The sequence below is a fragment of the Marmota monax genome, unplaced genomic scaffold (genome assembly GCF_021218885.2).
Source record: "Marmota monax isolate L192 unplaced genomic scaffold, Marmota_monax_Labrador192_F-V1.1 WCK01_AAM20220418_F8-fsc00121, whole genome shotgun sequence".
Lineage (NCBI taxonomy): Eukaryota > Metazoa > Chordata > Mammalia > Rodentia > Sciuridae > Marmota > Marmota monax.
The window spans coordinates 1,481,741-1,500,289 of NW_026693351.1; positions in this window are offsets into that span (position 1 = coordinate 1,481,741).

Sequence of the window (18,549 nt, forward strand, 5' to 3'; positions counted from 1 at the left end):
GTGTAATAACCCTGGCTCTCTGCCTTTTCATGGAGCCTATTAGGGGGAGGAGCCAGGCCCTGCAGGTTCCTTGACTCCCCATCATCTTCGATCCTAACATCCTGCTTGCTGGGAACTCATGGCTCAGATAGAATCCTGCCTCAAGCTCATCTTCCTGGTCCCTTTGCTGCTTCGGCCTCAAAGCAGCAGGCAACCCCTCCAGATTCCTGAAATTCCAGCACCCCCTTAGTCTCCGGCTGGTGAGACCACCTTGGGTCTGCACCTCAATGCCTGGGGCCAGCTCCCCCCCCTCCCGCAAAGCCCAGCATTGCCCTGGGTCAGTGGGCCTCAGGGCCTAGGCACCCACCATGCCCCCTCCAGGGGCAACCCCCTGCGCCCATCCCCGAAGCCCAGCCCCAAATAACCACGCCCCCTAACACGCCCTGGCCATTTCTCTTCTCCAAAGTGGCCTCCCTGGGGCCCTCCAGCTGCACACTGTACACACGCACACACGTGCACCCACACGGACACACACGTGCGGTCACACCCATTCGCACACCTGCACACGTGGGTGTAGACTCAGGCGCACGCACACTCACCCACGTCCGCACACGCGTGCCCACCAGTTTCAGCTCACCCCAGGAAGACGACTGTGCCCCGTGTTGAGGTAGCACTGATACTTGGGGACACAAACTCCCCACGAAGGAGACTCTGCCTTTTATATAAGGTCCCTTTCAACAGCTGCTAATTCTATACGGGTGGTGGTGATGTTTCCTTGTAAAATAAAAGGAAAGGGATTTAAAAAAAAAAAAAAGTTTCATTGAAAGAAAAATGCCACATAAATCATGCTACAGAAAGTTCCAGAAAATGCAGGGTGGCAGGAGATCACTAAGTGTCAGGGGGCTCTCTGATGCTCCAGGAAGGCCAAACTTCCTGCATTGTCATGGTGACATGTGCTCACAGATCCACACCCCGACACACCCCACCAGCAGAGCCTGAGGCCCTGAGCCAGCCCTGAGTCCCCAGTACCTGTCTGTGCCCCACACTGTGACCCTGCCTGGACACTGCTGGGTCCCAGGTACTTGGCCCAGTCTGGCCACCCATTTATCACTCTCCAGCTGCAGATGGGGGGTTTCTGCCATCCCTGGACACAGCCCATGGCAAGGACTAGCCTCCAGTGCAGGGGCTTTTGTGCATCGATACCCTGGGATCTTGGCCGGGTCCCCGGAGCTCCCGATCTCCAAGGCTGATCTCTGTCATGAAGCCTGACCCTCTGTCCCTGCACCCTGCCAGTCCCTCCTCTGGGATGGCCCCCATCTGCTTCCCCCAAACCTGCCACCTTGTTCCCAAACCTGCTTCCAGCCTCCCAGTCTGGCCTCAGTTCTCCAAATGGACAGCCCTGTGGCACCGTCCACCTCTTCCTCCCACCTGAACTCCTCTCCGGGTCAAGGTCACCAGGCCCTGCGGCTCAGCCTCCCCTCCGCTATCATGGCCACCACAGTTCTGCTTCCAGGAAGCACCTGCCCTGAAGACCTCCTCCACACATCCAGTGACCTCCCTCTCAGTCCACCATGGCCCCCCAACTCCTAGAGAAGAAGGAGCTGGTTGTCTACAGAGCCCTTCCCGGGAGCTGTAACCTGCTGTCTACACACAGCACTCGAGGATTTCCACAACAGCTGGCTGCTATTCCCATTTCCCAGATGAGAGCACTGAGGCTCAGAGAGGCTGAGTCGCTCAGTCGTGGGGAGAGAATCGTGCAGGGAACAGCTCAGGACACGGGGTGACCTGCGAGGCGGGAACCGTTAAGTGGCTGGGACTGGGTGAGCGCCCTGGTTCGAGGCCAGCAGGAGGAGCCGGCCTGGCCAGGCAGAGCCCCCCACCCAGGCCTGGAGGACGCGTGGGTCCACCTGGGCTTCGTCCCTCCTAACCCCATCCCACGCCCACTACAAAATGCGGATTCCAGGGGGCTGGGACCCTGCAGCATGGCTGCCAGCCCTGTGCCTGTCTCAGTCAAGAGGCCAAGAGGGAATACATGAACCCCCAAGGAATTGGCTGTTGGTACTTAGGAGAAAGGAAGGCAGCTCCATTTGCAGGATGGGGGACCTGTGGCATGTCCCCCCACCTTGCGATGGACACCCAGCAGATGACTGATGCCCACCAGAAGGGCCAAGGCAAGCAGGGGCAGGGGGTACCAGGGATTGAACTCAGGGTCACTCAACCACTGAGCCCTATTTGTCTTTTATTTAGAGACAGGGTCTCACTGAGTTGCTTAGGGCCTCGCTGTTGCTGAGACTGGCTTTGAACCCACGATCCTCCTGCCTCAGCCTCCTGAGCTGCTGGGATTATAGGCATGCACCACGGTGCCCGGCTTGATTGATAGACTTTTTTTTTTTTCATCCTTGAAGGCTCTTTGCTCTCCAGAGGGGCCTGGAAGGATCAGGTGTGCACACCTGTGTCCAAGAGGCAGCCAGGACAGCAGGTAGAGAAGCAGAGGTACAGGTGTCCACCCCGCCATAGCTGATCCATGGTCCCCCTCCCTGAACTTCTCCAGAAGGCGACACCCTTTCTCTCCCTCTGGATATGCAGGACCCCTGTCCTCTGGCTCTCCCGGCCTCCTCTAGGCTGGACGGCCTCCCAAGAGAGCCCCACAGATTTTCCCCTGGACACTTCTCCCAGCGTTCATTGCCAAACCAGAAAGGAGGGCTTGTCCCTGGCCTTGGGTTGGTGGCTTCCAGGGCCCAGCACAGTGCCTGACACGTGGTGGATGGTGAAGCAGTATTTTTGAATGAATGGTGTCAGACTGGCTGGCTTGTTTTTACTGTCCTTTCAAGAAGCTTAGAGCAACATTTCCACTGCCAAGAGAGATTAGCAGCATTCACAGCAAGCAAAATAGTGACCCCAAAACGTGACACACCAAGACAGCATCATCCCTCAGGGGGCGGTGCCCTATCCTGAGCTCCTGGGGAGCGGATGGCAGTTCTTTGGCGTAGGATGGAAATCCCACATCCGCCCTACAAATGGGAACCCTCAGATCCACGTGGGACAGTGGCCTTCTGAGGCCCTGTCCAGCTTCCAAGTGCCCAGAAGAACCCGTGAACCAGGGTGTGGCCTTGGCAAGGCCTGGGGGACATGGGACCCTCATGCTGCCTCATGCTGCCTCATGCACACGCAAAAGCCAGCCATGAGAGCCATGAGCTCTGGACCACCCCAGTGCAGTGCAGTGCCCACAGAGGCAGCCAGTGTGACCTTTCTAAAGACACCAAGCCCACCTGTGCTTCCCAGACCCTCCTCCCTGGGCCTGGTGAGCAGTAGAGAGGACAGCGTGATCCGAAGCTCCTTTGTATCCCCCTGGCTGACACAGGCAAGGAGTGTCACCGTCATCTGGCCCTGGGTGAGGGAAGGAGTGGCTCCGTGTGGAGCAGGGACACTGGCAACCCCTTTCCTCCCAGCAAATGGCTGCGTCTCCAACCTCACAACCGAGCCGGCCCTGCCAGCACGCGCCCACCCCAATCCTGACCATATTGATTTACTCTGCATTCAGAGGACCTGTGGCCCCGACAGATGGGGCTCCTGCCTCCCGCCTCCCACACGGAATCTGTTTCTTCGCCAGCTGCCGCCAGGCATTTGGGGAGCAGGCTGCCCGCTTCCCGTGAGGTCCTGGCTTTTGTGATTCCCGTCCTTATTGCCACTTTGCAATCGAAGAATCAGGTTCATGCTGTCACACACCACATCACCGCTGGCCCAGCAGCTGGGCACCAGGTATCTTGGGTTGGAATCTGTGCGCCCTGTGGGACTGGGAACCTGGTCATTAAGGACATCCCAGGCCTAGCTCGTGGATCATGTGTGATAAATACTAGGAGGGATGAATGAATGGAGGTATGGATGGTAGAAATAGCGAGTGCACCCTGACTCTGTTCTAGGCAGGTCTGCTGGTCACCTGTGGGGTCCCGTTGATCCTCACAGGTGGAAGCAACTGTGACGCTCCCATTTTGCCTATAAGAAACTGAGGCTCTGAGGAGTTCCATGGTGTCCCCACCTCCTCCACCTGGCGAGAAGGGGCCAGAGCTAGGCCTCCATCCTGCCTCTGGAGTGCTCCCATCAACCCCTGCCTGTTCCTGGAAACCTCTGGGTGAGGTTTCTGTGCGACTCTCAGAGATTCTGAGAACACCTCGCCATCCAAGATGCTTGGGCACTCGAGGCTCAGGCTGTCTGGCACCTCCCCTCCCAAGCTCCCATCTTTCATTAGGTGTCGCTGTCTGTATGCTCCGCCCTCCGGGGTGAGGAAGGCGGTAGGTCCTTCACACTTGAGTTTGAATTAGTTATGAACAGTTCCTAGGAAAAGGCGGTGTCTGTCCTCACATCGGCCATTCATTCACAGAGCGGGTGTCCCTGCCTGGTCGTGAGTACTAAGCCTGTGCTGGGAGCTAGTACAGTGCAGGGGACAGAGCCACCACCATGGACACAAGAACCCCCAGGGGAAATCAGGTGCCCTGGTGCATGCAGGAGGGAGGACACCAGGGCTCCAGGGAGGGGGCGCAGAGCCACCTTTGGGGAACAAATGAATGAGTGAGTGGTGACACAGATATCAAGGAAGTTAGTAATATCGTGTGTCCCTTGCTCGCAGCCTGGGAGCCACGGAGAGGCCCTCGGGGAGGACATATTGAATTGCCTGGCAGTTGGTGACATTGTTCTCAGATGGCTTTCCTTAGGTCCTTCTTGGGGCCGAGACAAGCAGAAAGATTTAATTGGTAAAAGTGCTGCCAAGGTGTTGTGCCCGTGGGTGGCACCCCAGGGCCCAGGGGGTCTGCGGGATCCTCAGCCCCTCTTCATGGGATCCCTTCCTTCTGAGACCCTGGGAAGTCCCCCAACTCCTCTGGGGCTCAGCCCCCTCGACACAGGGCCTCCAGGTGCTGCCTTGGCCCCACTGCGTGCTTCAGAGCTGGAACGACCCCTGGAGACTCCGAGTGTTGAAGGCTTGTCCCCGGCACAGCAGTGCTGAGAGGTGGGGCTTTGGGGAAGTGTTGGACCATGAGGACCATCCACCTTGGAGTGGATTAATCCATTTGGTGGATCCAGAGTCCGAGTGGACTATTAGGAGGTGGTGAAAACTGTAGGAGGTGAGACCTAGCTGGAGGAAGCAGGTCACTGGCAGTGTGCAGGGAAGGCCATTTCTTGTCCCCTATCCCTCCCCCCACCTCTGTCTGTCTGTCTCTCTCTCTCACCTTTCTGGCCACCATGAGCTGAGCAGTGCAGGGGACAGAGCCACCCCCATTGTGCCCTTCCTCCATGACATCCTGAGCAGCCAACGATCCACTGGAACTATGAGCCAAAGTAAATCGTTCCTCCTCCAGGTTGTTTGTGTCAGGTATGTGGGTCACAGTGACAAAAAGCTAACACACCTGCTCACGCCCATTGGTCCTCTGCAGAGTTCACCTGTTCCTCAGTGGACATTTCCCCAGCTGGGTCCTGTGTGGTGCCAGCTCACCCTCTGTCCTCCATGCACACAGGGACTTCCCCTGGAGCTGCAGATCTGGCCTGCAGCCATCCCTAGGGCCAGGAGAGGAAGTCCTTCCTTGGAACGACCAGCATCCCTCTGGCCCAGCCGGGGCAGGAGCACAGGACATGATCTCCTGTCCCTGGGCATCCCCCAGGAGCACCCTGTACAATGCCCACCAGTCCTCACGAAGCCCTGGGCACTCAGCCGCCTGGACCACTGTCCCCATTTGACAGCTGGGGAAACTGAGGCCTGAGTCAAAGTTCAGAACAGCACTGAGGAGTCCGGCTCTCCCGTGACAACAGTCCCCCACCCCACCTCGGCCACCTCTGTGCAAACTGGGATGGGGACACAGGTCCTGTCATCCTCTGTGTCCCCAGGATGGGCAGAACCACCCCTAGGGACATGAAGCCCGGGAAGGGGAAGGGGCTGCCCTGCCTCCAACAAGACCCAGGGAACCAGGGGAGTGGACGCCGACCAGCAGAGTGAACTTGGACAAGAGACTGTCCCCACTCACGCGCCGCAAGCGCTCACCGCCCCTCCTCCCGCACTCTGGGGCCTGTGTGAGTGGGCGGTGATGGGAGCCGCCGAGCAGCTTCCCAGCCACCGTCTCTGCAGCTCCCGCCGAGCCCCCCTCTTGGCTGGGTGTCAGCCCCGGCCTTATGCACAGGCAGCTGCCTCTAGGGATGATTTGAAGGGCTACCAGAAGCAGCCCACCCCTCGGGAACATCCCCCAGCCCTGCCTGCCTGCCCACCTCGGGCCTTCCCCAGCCCAGGCTGAGATGGGGAGGAGGAGGAGGACCCCAATGGTGGCCCCCAGGGGTCCCAGCTCTGCGCTAAGCGGCCCACCTGTGCCCTCCTTTGCATCTCCCCAACACCCACCTCGCCTCCTCGCCCCCACCCACCACAATTCATATACAGGTGAGAACACCTGCTGCAGGTACGTGATGCACCAGGCTCTTCTCAGGTCAAAGAGACAATGGCAGAGCCCCTGTTCCACAGCAGGTGGCCTGGACCTTCCCTGCTTCCCATGCCAGCCCCTTGAGAGGAGAGTCCAAAGCGGGGTGCAGTGGCACACACCTGTATTCCCAATGACTCTGGAGGCTGAGGCTGGAGGATTGCGAGTTCAAAGCCAGCTTAGGTAACTAAGTTAGCAAGGCCCTAAGCAACTCAGTGAGACCCTGTCTCAAAAAAAATTTAAAAAGGGGTTGGGGACATGGCTCCGTGATAGCCCTTGGTAAAAAAAAAAGAAAGAAAGAGGAGAGTCCAGGGCCCAGGTGCCTCTGGGACCTGGAGCTTGGGTCAGCCCAGAGGAGTCCAAGCAGGTCAGAGATGCAGAGCAGGGCCCCAGGAGGTGACAGGGAGAGAGCTCTTGGGTACCTAGGAGGAGGTGGCACTGAGCAAGCTTCAAGCTGTTGCGATTCCACGAGGTCATCCTGCAGATGTTTATCTTCTTCTTCTTGGTTTGTTTTTACCCAGGGTCTGGCTAAGTTGCCCAGGCTGGCCTTGAACTTGGAACCTCCTGCCTCAGCCTCCGCTGTGCCACCAACACCCAACTCCTGTGGTTGTTTAAAGACCTAGGGGTGGCCAGAGCTGCACCATGGGCACACTCATGGACACAAGTGTGCGTGACAAGAATAACTCCAGGAAGAAGGGGACACTTGCAGGCTGTGGCGGATGAGGGCTCTTGGGCACAACTGAGAGTGTACAGCCTGGGTGTCCTTCAAACGTCAGCTCATCACCTGAGAGCTGTGTCCCCAAGGGCTCAGGGAACGAGAGGTCTTGTACAGATGCTGGAAGGCAGAGGGAAGAAAATAAAGCCAGGGGCACCCCAAGGACAAGGGGCACCTCTTCAGGAAGGGTTTTCTATCAAGAGCAGGTCCAAGAGAGGTGCTCCTGGGTGTACCCCCTAAAGGCCTGGTGTCCTTTCAACTGAGGACCTGTCATCTGGGGAGGCTGATGCCAATGGCTAGGATCATTGAGGCTGGGAGTCTTGCAGAGGGAGGGGTCCCACATGGGAACCTGAAGCCTGAGTTTGACTTCCGGGTACCTTTTCTTTGCCCAGTACGATGCTGGTCCACGGATGATATTTTAAAAATCAAATAAGTTGCCTGCATTTTAAAACCAGCTTGGTGACAGTGCAACAGCCCCACGGGACATCAGTTCATTGCAGGTGAGAAGCAGCCACCCTCTCCAGAGGCCTGGATTGCTCGCCGCAGTCCCCACCCCTCCCTATCGCCTGCCTGAGTCTACATGTGTGTTTCCCTTGGTCACCTCCTATGCGTCTTTGCTTTGGCCAGAACTTGGTGGGGTGATGTCCCTTCCGGCCTCAGATGCCAGGTTCTCCAGCAAGAGGACCTATTCCCAGCACTTACACAATGCGTCTGACCTTTTAGTAGGACCCTAGGTGTGGAAGACACGGAAAGTGGGGTGACCACATGTCCCTGTCCTCCCCTCCCCTGGGCAACCTAAGGAGAGCAAGCTAAATGAGAGAGAAAGCCGACCCCAACACTCAGATCCTGAGACTCCATGACTAGAAGGAAGTCAGAACCCTGTCCCAAAATGTTAACTAATTAATCAGTTGATTAGTTAATTAAAAGCCAGACACCATAGCGCACACCTGGTGATGGGCCATTAAGGCTAGAAGCAGAGGCTTCTGGGGGCCTCCCGATCAGTGTCTTTCCCTTCCAGAACCAGAGAAGACCTCTCCCTCCCCTCTCCCCAATGGGCACCGCTCCCCACCTGCGGTCCCAGAGCACCCACCCCTTCAGCCACCAGCGGGGCTTCAGAGTCTTGCACCTGGAGTCACCCCCAGGTAGCCCAACAGGGGCTTTCACAAGGACAGCTTTTCTGTCTGGAGGAAGGGACACATAGGTGGAGTTTTAAGAGGTAAGTATGAATTTTCCAGCAAAATTCATACAAAAAAAAAAAAGCAAAAAAGAACATTCCACATAGAGAAAATTTACAAAGTCCTTCAGGGGAATGGAAATGCAGAATGATAACAGTGGATAACGATGGTCACCACGTGTGGCTTCCTCTGATGAATAAGTTCATTTAATCCTCAGAGCAACCTACGAGGACATGCAAATGGTATCTCCACTTGAGGATAATAACTGGCTTTATCCCCATGAGATTAAGGCACCGAGAGGGTAAGTAAGTGGACCAAGGTCGCACAGCTGGTAAGCAACAGAACTTGGATTCCCAGTCAAGTCCAAGGTCCCTGAGTGCACACCCTTAACCTTCTTCTCCCGATCCTGACGGTCATGTAATTCTGGGCAAGTCCTTTAGCCCACCCAGCCTCTGTCCTTTGTGGCCTGGAGATGGAAGATCCTAATGGTGAACCAGAGACCTAAGAAAGAACTTTATCTTCTGTGTCTTTCCCTGGGGAGGCAGGCTCAGGAAATGGGGGGGGGGACACAAGCTCAGAAGTCCCCAGGTCAGGACCAGTCTTTCTATGGGGGTTGAACAAGCACTTTGATTCCAGGACCTCACCTGTAAGACAGAGTCACTGAACCCTGCCTCACGGGGAAGCTCGCCCAGGTGCCTGACGCAGGGGCAGGGTAGTGTGCCTGGCCAGCAGCCAGCATGTGCAGGGTGGGCCCAGGCCCTGTCCTAGGGGCCTTGGGGACCGACAGCCCAGGAGAACACACAGCAAGTCAGGGAGCCACAGCCAGCCAAGGAGGTGGCAGGTGGGGTCAGCCCTTCAAATGCCAAGGAAAGGGCAACGAGATAAAGTCCCCAGGAGTCTGTCAGCCTGGCAATTAAGAGGTCATCAGTGGCCTTGGCGGTCGCTGTCAGGGCAGTGGGAGGGCAGCGGGAGGGAGTGGGAGCTGGCGGGCGGCAGAGGCCTCCCCGGAGGGAGATAACCAGGAACCCAGACGGCAGATAAGGCCCAGCAGAGGGCGGCGCGGGCGGGGCGGGCGGGCAGGAGGGCGGCTGGGGTTCTCTGGCGCACTCCGCCCCGGGCCTGCACCCGCACACCGCCAGGGCAGGACAGCCACTTCCAAGGACTCCAAGGTTTCACCTGCCAAGTGCACGGGTCAGGCTCAACCCAGATGGACACAGCACTGGCAGCAGCTGAGGCCTGTCCAGCTCCAACTCCAAAATGTCATAAGGACGAGCTTAGAGGGCCTCACTGAGGGGTGGGCGGTGGGTGGGGTGGATGGTGGACATGGATGGATGGATGGATGGGTGGGTGGATGAATGGATGAATGAATGGTGGATAGGTGGGTGAGTGGATGGATGGACAGATGGACATGGATGGATGGGAGGGTGGATTAATGGATGAATGAGTGGGTAGGTAAGTGGTGGATGGATAGAAGAATGGATAGATGGGTGAATGGATGGGTAGGGGGTGGATGGGTAGGAGGAGTATTGAAAGGCTGTTGAATGATATTGATATTGATATGCTATTGAATGGATGTTAGTGGTGGAAGTATGGATGGATGGGTGGGTAGGTGGGTGGGTGGATGGATGGGTAGGTAGGTGGGTGGTTAGGTGGATGGGTAGATGGGTGGGTGGGTAGGTGGGTGGGTGGATGGGTGAGTATGGGGTGGGTGGATGGATGGGTAGGTGGGTGAATGGGTGGGTGGGTGGATGGATGGGTAGGTGGGTGGGTGGGTAGGTGGATGAGTGGATGGGTGGGTGGGCAGGTAGATGGGTGGATGGATGAGTGGGTGGGTTGATGGGTGGGTAGGTGGGTGGTGGATGGATGGATGGATGTCTACATAGGTGCGTGGGTGGGTGGATGGATGGACGGAAGGGTGGGTGGGTGGGTGGGTAGGTGGGTAGATGGATGGATGGATGGGTAGGTAGGTAGGTAGGTAGGTGGGTGGATGGATGGGTAGGTGAGTGGGTGGGTAGGTGGGTGGGTGAGTGGGTGGATGGGTGGGTGGGCGGATGGGTAGGTGGGTGGGTGGGTGGATGGAAGGAAGGGTGGGTGGGTAGACAAAGCCCGAATAATAAATGAAAATGGAACTATTTCTAAATCCAAAACTAACTAGTAGCAATGGAGAAGACAAGAAGTTGATCACACTTCCCCCACTGGGGGTGACCAAAAGGTGACACTGCTCTCCAGCCCCCCTGCCTCCCAGCCCCACACTCTGTCCTGCTCCTGGAACCCCTTCTCTGCCTTGCCCACCGGCCTCCTTCCTACCCATGTCCCCTGAGGTGCTCCAGGCTGTCCCCCGAGCTTCTCCTTCAGGCCCCGCTGCCCTCCAGGGGGAGGCGCACCTGGTGATTGGAGCCATCCGGCTACTCCCCCACCTGCTCTCAGAATCCCCGTGGCCTAAGGAAGTTCCTGGCGAGGGGGAGACGCTGAGTAGATTCTTCAAGTCATCTGTTAGAGGGAGGAAGGAGCCAAGGAGGGAGAAGGGGAGAGGACCTGCCATGCCCCACATCTGAGCGGCCACAAGAGGGGAGATGCTCCCAGAGCCCTTCCTGCTCCTGAGGGGGCCTCCGGCCTCGAGCTGGCCTTGACCAGCAGGTGCATGCCTTGCCACCAGCAGTGTCCCTGCACTCTGCTCTCAGCCTGGAGTCAGCCACGGCCTTGAACCACACAGGCTGGAGAGGGAGCAGGGCAGCCAAAATCCCACCACCTGCAGACTCCCCGGAGACCACACGACTCCAAGAACTGAGGGCCAGATCAGAGGGGGACAGAGTAGCTTGCATTGGCCAGGTGAGGGGCATCAGGCAAATATTTAACTGAGCAACTGCTTAGGCCAGGCATTGTGTGGCGGCTAGGATCCAGGCGTGAGCAGAATCAGATCCTAATGGGTTGGTGGACGGATGGGCACATGAGTGGACGAGACACTGTTAGGCTGCGTGGTTTGGCAGCTGTAGTGAGTGACCACTCAGCTCAAGGGAATATTTCTAAAGACTTAACAAAACATCTTCCTTGTGACTTTCACTTGGAGTCATCTAGGGCTTTGCCCTAATTTGATCACTACTGTTGGGATCACGCAGCCCAAGGGCTTCTTCCCATTGTCCTCTGGGCAGGAGACAATGGCTCTCCTCCCCCACCTTCAGCAGTTCATTACTCCTGAGTCCTTGAATCCAAATAACAGAGTAGTTGACGTTTCTTACACTCCTGTGTCTACACAATTCTGGTCTAGCTTAGAGAGAGTGGGGTGTTAAAGGACTGTGGCATCTCTGAGATGGGTGTGACAATAACTACCCTTCATGGCATGCTGGTCTATTATCCCACCAGGAGCACCTGGAACAGGCCTGGAATACAGTAGTTGCTCAATAGAAAAAACACTGGCTTTTATTTTTCTTTTCCACTGAAATCATCACACATCTGTGGGGTCCCCACATGTTTCTTCTGGGGCTAGCCTCTTGTCAGCCATTCTGGAGAACAACCTAGAACAACCAAGATTGCATCAGCTTTCACCAAATATTCTCCCACATTGTCACTACTCAGGAAAAGAGAAGCCAGGTCAGCTGAGACAGAAGCCTCCTCCCATGGCCCAAGGCACAACCCTGCCGCAGAAGAACTGCATCCAGTTCTTGTTCGGCCCCTTACTCAGCTGTGTGACCTTAGGCCAGTGACCTGAGCTCTCTGAATCCACTCCTCTCATCTGTAAAATGGGAACCATATTGACACACACAAAAAAAAAGAAATGGGAAGCATTTAGCAATGCACCCAGAGGAAGCCTTCAAAAACACTAATAGTAATAATCATTAATACTTTTCTAAATAATAGTTTCCCTGGATAGATTAATTACACAAATCAATGGGCCCTCACAACCATGGTAAGACAGGGCAGAGGTCTGCATCTAAATGAGGTCCATAAGGAAACAGGCTGATCAGAAAGGGTAGGAGACTGGCCTGAGGTCACACAGCAAAAACACAGTATCAGGAAGACCTTCCCAGACCTGCCCAAGATCACTCCTGAAACCCTTAGGAGACACCGTTTCCCACCTCCCAGGGCCAGGCCCAGCTCATCTTTGTCCCGTCTTCCCCTCCCCCTTCCCCAGGCAAACACAATTTCATTCAGCCCTGAACGTGTGAGAAGCTCGGGCTGATGCATAATTCATGATGGCAATTTGCATCCTCCACCTCCTCCCCCACCACCCCCCAGCCCAGCCTCTCCTCCCAGATCGGCATCTGCCTTCCCAGGGACGTTTTGCTGGCAGTAATGGTTCTGGAAACCCAGCCTGGGGACCATCTCACAGAGCCAGAAACACTTCATTCACAAGGTGTCTCCTTGCCCTTGAGGACCGGGTCAGGCCCTGCAGGGTGGCTGGGAGGCAAGATGGACGTGTGCCGCCCTGGCCATCCTCAGAGCAAGTGCCCGGATGAGAAGACAGGGACACTTCCCACACTTCCACGGACAGTTGGCCTCGAGAGTCTTGGCCTTGGCTCTGCAGCTCCTCTGCTGGCCTTGGCTCTCCCAACCCTGACTCTGGGGACAGAATGACAGAGGGAGCTGTCATCGCCAGAGACTGTCCCCTTGGGAGGCCCCGGCTGACCCAGTGCAGGGGCTGCAGGCCAGTCCTTCCCAGCCCTGGACCCCGGCTCATTTCTTGATGGACTCCTCGGGGGACAGACCACAGGATAGTGAAGCACCCTCGGGGACATCAAAGGGACAAGGACGTATGTGGGCTTGCTTGGCCACCCAGACCGAGTGCCCTGGACCGGCTGGCTTTGGGGTCAGCCAGGTTTCCAGTCTAGAGATGGCATCTCTGAGGCCAAGGGTCTTATCAACCCAGCCCTCCGTCCCCATGATCCCATGCACTGTCCCCACCCAAGTCCTATCCCCACTGTGCAGGTGGAAAAAGACCCGTCCAAAGGAAGTGATGTCCTAGTCAGTCCAAAGTGACAGAGCCTGGACTCAGGCCCAGTCTGTGGCAGAGCCACTTTTTGAGTTGTAGATGGACACCGTATCTTTGTTCTATTTATTTATTTTGTATGGGTGCTGAGGATCCAACCCAGTGCCTCATGCAGGCGAGGCAAGCGCTCAACCACTGAGCTACAGCCCCAGCCCAAGAGCCACCCTTTTGAACCCCCAGATGCCGCAAGAAAAGGGGGATAGGGCCTGGCACCGTGGCACACGCCTGTAGTCCCAGTGGCCCTGGAGGCTGAGGCAGGAGGATGGGAGTTCAAAGCCAGCCTCAGCAGCTGAGGCCATGAGACACTTAGGGAGACCCTGCTCAAAATAAAAAGTTTTAAAAAGGGCTGGGGGTGTGGTTCAGTGGTTAATTGGCCCTGGGTTTAATTTCTGGTACCAAAAAAAAAGAAAGAAAAGGGAAATAGGATGAGAGATTCGCATTCCCTGCAGAGGAGAGGCCTCCCCAGCAGCCTCGTCCCAAGGCCACCTGGGCTGCAGGAGGGGAGCGCACAGCCCAGAGCTCACTGCGCGCCTCTGGGAGTCTTATCGGTCAGTAGGTTCCATGAGGTCACAGTCGGCTCCCTGCCCCTCACCCAGCCCTCTCCTCAGCGCTCTTCTGTTGTGTCTCTGGGGGGGCAAATAGACTCAACCTGGAATCTCGCCATCTTACAGCTCCGGGAACCCCTGCCCCAACGGCTTCGACCATGTCCCCAAAGCCTGTGAGCCCCAGGGTGGCTTCTGGTTCAGGCTGTGAGCCTGGAGCCCCATGCCTGGGCGCCAACCCCGCTCTGTCACAGCCTGCTGTGTGACCAGGGCAAGCCCCAGTGTTCCCACCTGTGAAATGGGCTCATGGCCGCGGCTGCCACACAGCTCTTACTCCGTGGAGGTGACAGGGAGGCAATGGGCTTTGAAAGTGTGACACTTGATAGCAGGTCACCAACAGGCTGGTGGGGCCCCAAGGTGTGACCATTTCCCAAATTAACAAGTGAATGACAACTGTGGCCTTTGAGTCACCTCTTTAAAAGCCCCCTGTTCCCCCCACCCCCACCCCCGTGGGCAGAGTCACAGCCTCTGGGACAGCAGTCCCCTGTGTTCCTCCGTTGCTAGGAAAGCAATAAACCTGCCTTTTCCTTTTTCTCAGAACTGTGTCCTCTCCTGGGGTGGAGGTTGTTCTTGGACCGGGAGCCTAGGGTCACGGTGTCCACCCAGGTCCCTTCCACCTGGCCTCCTCGAGGACAGCCAGGCACACGCGCAGCAAATCAGACATCAGATGTAGCTGCTCCTCGGATGGAGAACCTTCCCCGGCAGAGCTCCCACCAGCACCTGCTGAAGCCTCAACTAGGTGCATGCAGAGGAGGCACCCAAGGTCAAAGGGGCCAAGCAACTTGCCCAAGGTCACTCAAGCCCAAGGAACCAGGCTAGTCACACCCACAGAGGCCCCGCTGTTCTCCTCCTGGGATCCTGTTAAGCACAGGGCTGAGGCCCCTCGAAAGCTCTGGATCCCGCTCTCCGGACGCTGACCTCAGCTGTTGGCAGGCTTGTGTCTGTCTGTCTCCATTTGTCTGTCTGTCTCCATTTGTCTGTCTCTTCATGAAGGGCCCACTCCAGGAAGGCGGGGAGGGGTGGCGGGGCCTCAGAACCCTAACCCTAACCCAGGAGGCACCCAGAAGCCCTCCAGCTCCCTTCTGGGTGCCTTTTCCCACAGGGCCCAGGGGTCAGGCCTGTGGATCCCCAAGGACTTCCAGACCCACCCAGACCCAAGCCCTCAGGCACCTGCCAGAACCCTCACCGGCCCAGGATGGGGCTGCCTCTCCTTCCCTCAGTCAGCTGCCCCCACCTCAGCTGGCCCCAGGGCAGGCAGGGATCTGGACGGGCCCTCCCCAGCCTGTCCCCAGCCTGTCCCTAGCCTGTCCTGTACTGGCAAGTGTCAGTGTGCCATTCAAAGCACTTGGTTTTACAACAGTGACAGCAGAATGTCTCCAATTGCAGTGTTTATTTTCCAGATCTGTGAAATGGGTGGATGGCCAGTGACCCAGTCTGGCCTAGGGGCATCTCAGGGGTCTGAGAGGCTCTTGGGGTGACAACTGTCTAAACCAGCCAGGATTCCTGAGTTTCCTGGGGGGACAGGACTTTCAAAACCAGGTCAGTCCCAAGCTAGGTGCATGCAGAGAAGGCACCCAAGGTCAAAGGGGCCAAGCAACTTGCCCAAGGTCACTCAAGCCAAAGGAACCAGGCTAGTCACAGCAGAAATCCCCAGGTGGCATTCGCCCAGGACCCAGTGCATGGCTCACCTGCAGGGTGCTCCGCACACCTGTTCCTCGGGGCTCAGGTGCTTGCTGGGTGGAGCAGCCCTCCTGAGGAAGTTCAGTTGACAGGTGGGGACGGGGCCTCTAGTGAGTCACTGCCTCCCCTGCCCATCTTAAAGCCTCTCCTCCAAATATGGTCAAGTTCAAAACAAACATCACGCTTCAACCCGGCTGCTGGCCCTGAGAGCCACCAGGGTGCTGCAGCCCGTGGGAGACCCGGCTCCCTGAGCCCAGAGGCCTGGCAACTAAACAGGGGGATCCATGCCCTGCTCAGGTCAGGGCCCCCTAGTGCCGCAGTCTGGCTGGGCATAATTCACCAGCCACTTATCAAGCAGGAACGAACTTTACTTTTAGAACACACACGCCACACCACAGGAGCTCTCCAGGAATTCCCTCAGAGCCCAACTGCCACCACCGGATCTTCTGGTGAGCCTCTCAACCGGAACTCTTCCCACCCTTGAGGCCGATTGGCTGGGTCGTGTGGGCGGAGCCAAAAGAGTCCCCCAATGAGCAGCTCCGTGGTCTGAAAGGGCAGGGAAACAACCCAATGAGCGTCACCGCAGAGGAGCCAATCAGCTGGAAGTTTGCTAGGGCCCGCGCTGAGCCAATCAGCTGGAAGTTTGCTGGGGCCCGCTTTGGCTGTGGCTCTCAACACCCTAGGACCCTGAAGCCTCCCCGGTTGTGTTCACCCAGGGGTGCTGCAGGGCCTGGCCCCCCAGGAACCAAGCCAGCTGGGCCAAATGGACAGGCCAAGGAGGCCACAAGAGGTGGCCAGAGGAAGTGAGGCTCCCCAGGGCCTGGGCATTCATCAGGTCTGGCTTAGAGCCCGGGCCTGTCGCCCACCAGTCAGTGACCATGGACCAGCCCTGGAATCTCTCTGGACCTCCATTTTTACATCTGTCCACAGGTCCTCCGTGGCCTTCCTCGTACCCCATCCTGTCATAGGCTGTGTCACTCCATCCTCAGTGAAGCCACATGAGGAAGCGGTGGAAAGATGGAGAACCAGGCCGAGGTCAAAGGGCGGGTGAGTCTCCCTGGTAAGGGGAAGCGGATGTGCAGCACAGGTACTGTCCTGTGGTGCCTGGCCCACGCGGGTGTGTAGTAAGTGCTCAGTTAAAAGTTTCTAAAATAAATGGGCTCATGTGCAATTTTTCATCCCCAATCTGCTCCGTAGCTAATATGAACACACAGGCACGTCCCCCAAGGTTTCCTGAGGGGGGGGGGGGTGTCTGCATCTCCTTGCGTGGATGTGTCCGAATGTCTACACATGTCCCTGTGGCCTCTAGAGGAAGCCTCTGACACCAGGTGGGCAGACCACTTGCCAGTGGACGAATTCACTGGGGGTCTAGGGTCCCAAAGCCTCGGGGGTGCCTCCCCTATCCACTCCTGGAACTGTCCCCTGCTGCCCCATGCCCTGTAGTGAGAAGAGTGGGTGAGTCCTTCCACCTGGGAACCTGGTCCCCTTCCTGCTGGTGCACCAACCACACCTGGCCCACCTTGTCCTTGCTGTCCCCCATCTGGCAGGGTGGCTGCGGGTCCTGCTGCAGGCTGCCGGCAGACAGAGCTGCTTGAAGGGGTCCCATAGAATGTGCATGCTCCAGGGAGCTCCCTAAAGTGTCCCCATCCAACCCGGGGGTCAGGCCTGAGGAGCCTGTGGCCTAGAACTGCTGCCCTAAGGCCCCCAACGCTCTGCCTAGGAACCAGTGAGGCTGCAGCCTCTAAGCCTTGCTGGGGTAAAGTGACATGAGGCCAGAGAGAAGGGCCACCAGGGGAGGCTGCAAGACTCAATGCCAGAGAGCTGCAGAGGTCTGGTGGATGGCATCCAGGCAGAGCTGGGGACAGGGAGGGAGAGGGAGGTGTGAACTGAGGTCACCTCGTGGCTCCTGCCCCTCTGGGAGGAGCTTGGTGGGAGCATCGCTTCTGGAGGCAGAGGGCAGCCAGCAGTGAGGGGAACCCCTGAGCTGGTTCTCTCGGCTGCCAAAGCAATGCGAAAGTAACTGCTGTTTGTTTTGGTTTGGGTGAAATGGGGCCCTCAACCACCGAGCCACCGCCCCTGACCTTTTTTATATTTGATTTAGAGACAAGGTCTCCTGAGCTGCTCAGGGCCTCACTAAATGCTGAGGCTGGCTTTGAACTCACAATCCCTCTGCCTCAGCCTCCCGAGCCACAGGAATTGCAGGCTTATGCCACCATACCTGGCCAGCGCCACCATACCTGGCCAAGTCCCGGGCTCTTGCAAGGAGGCCCCACTCCCGGGATGGGGCAGGGCAAGGGTAGGCCTCAGAGGGCACCAGACCCTTGAGTGGGGCCAGGTTGGGACCGTGCATTTCGGGTCCCCCCTCCCCTCCCACTTCTGTGCCAACTCAGCCCTGGAGCGGCGTGTTATGCCCCATCCTGCAGATGAGAGCACTGAGGCCTGGGGTGGCCGAGTGCCTGGCCCCCTGCTGCGTCAGCAAGGTGGCTCAGGCTTGGGTCCTGGGATGGTGGTCTTGGACTTAACCCGGCTCTGACCAGCTGTGGTTTGGGGCAGATTACCCAGAGCTGCTCCTCAATGTCCTTACTGGTCAAATGAGAATCCTAACCGGTTCCTGCCTCCTCAGGTAGCTCCCGCTGGTCACAGGGATCCGGCCCAGGGCAGAGGGCAGGGCAGGTGCCAGGCGCACATCCAGAGCTCACCAGAGGGGCGGGGCACCTATCTAAATGCCACAGCCAGCCCAGGTAGAGCCGAGCCTGAAGCCCACACCTCCCCTTGGTCCCAGGCTGAAAGCAGCATCCCCAGTAGGACAGTCTTTCCAAGAGGCCATCTCTTGGAGGTGGTTAAATTTTGAGTCACTAAAACCTGGGGGGCGAGGTGCAGGAGAGTGGAGGGGCACACACACACAATGGGGCAGAGGGAGATCACAGACCCAACCATGAAGGAATGCCAAGGTCACAGGGTC